Here is a 6,000-nt window from a genome sequence, read left to right on the forward strand (position 1 = left end):
AATTTTGTGAGGTTAGATTACGAAGTCCAGAAAAGCTGAGATAAATTCATGTTACTCTGAAGAAACTGAAGATGTATCGACATCAACGAACCTATCATCCTTATGTTCAAGGTTAGTAATGCAAGACTTGACTCGTTGCTTTCACGTCGTTTATATTGAAAACATAACATGCGAAGTTATATATATGAATCTCTAGTATTAATGAATTGACCATTATATTATGATTAAAGCTTCATGTAAGAATATACAAGTTGTGTTACAACTTTAGTATATGAGAATACGAAGTATAACATTTATCTTTGAACTTCATATATGCGGCATAACATTATTTATGTATTTCGTTACTAGATTGTGTGATGAACTTTGAGTTTTGTGGAAAGGTAATCCAAACAATTAAAATGAGTTTGTGGATAGAGGAAAGAGGACTCCTGCAAGAAAGAATAATTTTTTTGTTTACTATTTATGTGCCTTTAGAGGCCTTGGTTTTTTGAATGAATGTAGCATGTGTTTTTCTCGTTGTTGCACTTTCTTGTGCTTTTCTTGTTTTCTTTCTTTTAATAAAATCATAGACTTTTTAATTCAAAAAAAGTTCGGTAATAAGTTACCTAATATGGACCGAGAAATTTGCCAAATACCGAAATTTCCCGATGCGCTACCCGTAACGTAGTGTCCGGGCCGTAAAGCTTCGCTTCTCACTAGGCAAATCATTCAAAGCATGTTTTTGCAAGCATGATGCGCTAAACATAGTTTTTATATGTAACCACTCATTATTCCACCTTACCCATGTTATGTGAATGGGTAAAGGACAAAGTCTTACATATTAGTCTCTCTAATTCAAAGTACTCTCGTGCAATACATTTATTTAAAGGTTTATACGATTTGCTTCATCGAGCACTTTCCTACTCCACTACTTTACTAGAAAAACAGTAACCTCTTTTACCCGACAACACAAGGATCATGTAATACAAGAGATTGTGGAAGGTTTTTCTAATCCTTTTTATTAAACCTGTGCCTATCAGTTGACTATCATTGCGGCTTCAGCTAGCACAATGATATGTCACAATCATCAGTGATCCACTGACTCAACGTCTATGGTCCACAAAGCATGTTGTTGTTCCAAAAAATATGTCATGCTTCATCCATCATAACCTTGAATTACGAACTATGTTCAATTTATCGGTTAACACTCATAGTCTAACTAGGTCAACCATTGACCACATAAAATACGTAAAGCAGACTTTCACATGAGACATCAATTCATGTCACATGGAAGGATATTCACTAAGGTTTTGGTCTATTGGCCTACAACACGTGTCATGTGCAATACATCAACGATGAAGAATGTGAGTAAGTCGTGCTGGAAGTTGAAGGAGCAAATGGAATAATTGATGATCAATCGAGTAAGTCTTCCATGCAAAGTTGAAGTGGCTTATGCATGTCCCACTTCCCCATTCTTCCAACCCTTTTCAACTATCACCCCTTATAGGATATTGATATGCTGCAATAAATAAGTTCCTTAACCTAGGACTTGATAAGACAACTGAATCTTAACATACGTCAGTCAACTATCCAATGCTTACACAAAGAAATCATCTACACAAAGAAATCATCTTCAAAGAATACCAGCACATCACATCATTAATTGATCAATCTCCATTAATCTCCACACATTCTCAGATTCCCTTCCTATAGATCGACCTTGTTCCTTACTTGTGACCGAATTAAATATGGAACGACCATTGTCTTGGTGTAGGACAGAGTTTTACAGATTAGTCTCTCGAACTCAAAGTACTCATGTGAAGTACATTAGTTTAAAGTGTTAGACGATTGCTTCATCAAAAAACTATATTTATAATAAAAGTTTTGACGAAAACTATTTTCGTCAGAAAAATTCTGACTACACTTGTTACCAAAACAGCTCTCGAAACTTATTTCGGAGTCCGATTTAAGTGGTTGACTCCAATTTTTAAATAAGAATACTTACCTTTCTTTTTCAAAAAAAATTTGAATTCAGAGTCGGTCAAGTTGGAGCGGGGCCTGGACATTTGAGTTTCAGTATTTTTCGAGAACTTTTTCAGACTGCACGTCTGTTAGTACGGAGGCCATAACTGTCAGACCATTTATCTAAACACCGTGTGTTTTTGACACTTCGTAGAAAATACGTAGTCGAACAACTTTCGTTTGGGATGTTTTTGCTAATTTCTTACCAATTTGTACATATTTTGAGTTTTTCCAGGTTGTTACGTCAGAAATCGGAATTTTCAGTTTTGAACATTGAGGACAATGTTAAAGTTTAAGTGTAGGGGAGTAGTTAAGCATGTTTGGGTAGTATATTAGTATTAATATTCACTTTTTTAGGATGTTTTTAGTATTTATGTACTTAAAATAAATAAATAACAACAACTATATAATTTCTCGGCTATTTGAAAGTTCATCTTTTTGAGGTTTTTGAACTAATTAGGATGACGCTAAACCTGCTAGATTAAAACGATTCTTTTGGCTATAGAATACTTGTCATATCCAGGAAAAGTTGATCTAATCAATTCATATGCAAAACTCAGTTGCTAAAAATAGTATGGTGGTCGTTGAAAAATCAATACAAGAACTTGTTCATGCATTACTCGTAATCTATCAATGATGAATCACTTTCTTTTTTATCTTTCACAGTTTATATGTTTCTCTAAGTGAATCATTGGGACCCTAGTATTGCTTTGATGTTGTCGCGAGGATGAATCATTGGTTGAGATAAAAGCTCCAAAGATAATGAGAACCGATCAAATTGGTAGGTTATATGCAACAATTTCCAATTGTCTTATACACTCAAAAAATTAGTCAACACATAAAAAAAGGTTTGATTATTACCACGTTATTATTTATAGAAAATCTGTAAGATTTGACGTGGTATCCAACATTTTGATAGTGTTAGAGCATTCCTCGGTCGAACTCGCATGTGTTTCTATCTCAAGCATGTTTGTCAATATTAGTGATCAAAACTATATGTCTTGATTTCTAGTTTACTTATGACTAAGTCTCGGTCTAGGATAGTTAGGTGTAGTTGAGATTCAGACTCCATGGCGATCATCTTATGAAGACGAATAACTACTCGAGGAACAAGTGGAACTTCATCCGACTAAAAGGTATGTGGAGACTTGAACTTATCTATCACTCAAAAGTCTATTCTATCTCCTACTCTTGAGACAAATTCGTCTAAGTATGATAGTTTTCATACATACACATTTGCTATTTCGAGCCGAGTTTACTCGCTATCTTTTTCTCGAAATATGTGTTGGTAAGCTTTCGCTTTAACCATTTTCATCTTTACCCGTGACGAAAGTCATGATGACGTTTAATCTTGAAAATAGATTTGATGACGATAGTCGTGAATAACGATTGTTATAACATTATAGAAGAATGTTTTAATGATTGAAATGTAGAGTTGAGATTACCATCTATGGATATAAGCACATATAGTGTGTTCGCACATTAGTGTATAAATCCATGTGCCGGAAACCAAGTGCGTGCATATATGTGCATGCGGTATTGGTGAAGTAGATAGGTTGAGTACACGTACCAGCGAAAGTTTTCAAACCGAAAATTTTCGCTGAGTTTGTAGTTTGCAAACTAGTAAACCAGTCACCTTAGGTACGCATACCCGTACGCATACCAGGAAGTTTTCATACCCAAAAATTTCTGCTGAGTTTGGAAACCAAAGCCAGCTCAAATCTGGTAACTAAAGTACGCATACCCGTACGCGTACCCAAGTTGGTTATTTCTCATATCGGTAGTTCATGAACTTAAAACAATAAATTATAAGGAACGCAATCATTTCAAATCGTGGGTATATTGTTCATGAATTGATTCAAGTGGATCAATCCGATTTTGTTTCAATTGTGTTTATGAATAAATACCTAAGCAATTGAACAACTCTATCAACTAGTTCTTATGAGTCATTTGAACTAGTTATGAGAAAGATGATACGGTTAATATGAAAGTGTTCATATGGCTAACAATTGGTTAACTATTTGTGAACCAAATAAGTGTACATGTTTAGGTACGGTTACTCAAACCTAAATGAATACATTTCATTTGTGTGTGACAAGCTAAGTTTCTATCTAACAGTTGAAAGATATTAGCTTGGTTGAATCAGGTTTTTCATATAACGGTGAATATTGAATGCTTTGTTACCAAGGTAACTTAGATTGCAAACCCTGATTTGAAAACTATATAAAGGAGATATCTAGCAACTGGAAAAACTAATCCCCACACCACTTGTGTGATACTAGTTAGTTTGCTAGAGTCGATTCTCCTTTAACCTTAGGTTTCTTCTCGAGACCCTGTAGGTCAACGACCGAAAGACTTCATTGGATTGTGAAGCTGGACGAAACTACTTCTATTGTAGTTGAGCGATCTGATCTTTCCATTTTCTATCGTACGAGTTCAATTGAATAATTGACTTGACATTATATCTCCGATAATGCAACATAAAAAGAAATCACAAACATCTACGTCTCATCGTTTGTGATTCCACAATATCTAGTTTCGCTACCATACGATTTAGATTATTGTGAGGTGATTGATAATATTAGGTTGTTCTTCGGGAATATAAGTCCCGTTTATCAATTAGTTCCTGTTCACCTTGATTTATCAAAAGACGGAAAAAAAACTCATAGGTTTATCTGTGGGAGACATATTTATCTATCATCATAGACTTTTCTATTTGATACAAATTTGTTTATTAAATTCTTCGACTTTGGGTCATAGCAACTCTTAGTTGTGTGTGAGATAGCTAAGGGAATCAAGTGCATAGTATCCTGCTACGATCAGAGACGTAAGGAGCGCAATTGTACCTTGAATCAGTGTGAGATTGATTAGGGTTAAACTACAGTCCAGACCGAAGTTAGTTTGTAGTAGGCTAGTGTCTGTAGCGACTTAATACAGTGTGGTGTTCAATCTGGACTAGGTCCCGGGGGTTTTCTTCATTTGAGGTTTCCTCGTTAACAAAGTTTCTGGTGTCTATGTTGTTTCTATTCCGCAATATATTTTGTTATATAACTGAAATATCACAGGTTGTGCATTAGGATCAATCAATTAGAATATCCAACCTTTGGTTGTTGATTTAAATTGACACTTGGATATTGGTCTTTGGTACCATCCAAGTTATCTCTCTAGTATTTTATAAAGACTCGCAAATTTCTATTTGCTTGAGTATAGATCAAATCGAGAGATAGAGATATTAACACTTTGATATACTTTTATCTAAATTGAGTCTTACTGTCTAGTTGATTCTCTAGAAAGTATATTGGAGTTAGTCCATACAAATTGCTAATCGAAATATTGGGTGTGGTTGTTGTACCCCCCCCCCCCCCCCCCCGCATTTTCAATTGGTATCAGAGCAGGCAAACACATTTAATGACCTTATAAGTCTGTGTTTGTAGCGATCTGACTCTATGGAAAGAGGTACTAGTCTTCGATGGATCTAATTACTTATGGTGGAAAATTGCTATGCGAGCTTTTCTTCAAGCGCGTGATTTTAAATCATGGGTATATGTTGTTAATGGCTATGATGCTCCCGTTGTGGAAATAGGTAACGTTACTGTTCCAAAAAATATTGGCGAATACGATGCTGCTGAGATACTTACTGCAAAAGAAAACTCCGACGGTTTGAATGCCATCATACATGCCATTACCCCAAATCTTCAGCACCATGTGTCAAATTGCACTAGGTCTAAAGATGCGTGGGATATCTTAGAAACCTTATTCGAAGGTAATGTCAGTGAAAAGGAAGCTAGGATTCAAAACCTTAATTCCGATTCGGAAAACCTTCGTATGGCAGATGAAGATTCATTTGATGAGTTTAATCACAAAGTGTCTGAAATTGTTAATGCATCTTTTGCATTGGGTAAGACTATTCCTGAAAAGGACATTGTGATGAAAATTCTCAGGTCGCTGCCATCTAGATACGACTCTAAGAAGCATTCCATCATTGAGGGAAATAACCTT

Source organism: Papaver somniferum, chromosome 8 (genome assembly GCF_003573695.1).
Source record: "Papaver somniferum cultivar HN1 chromosome 8, ASM357369v1, whole genome shotgun sequence".
NCBI lineage: Eukaryota > Viridiplantae > Streptophyta > Magnoliopsida > Ranunculales > Papaveraceae > Papaver > Papaver somniferum.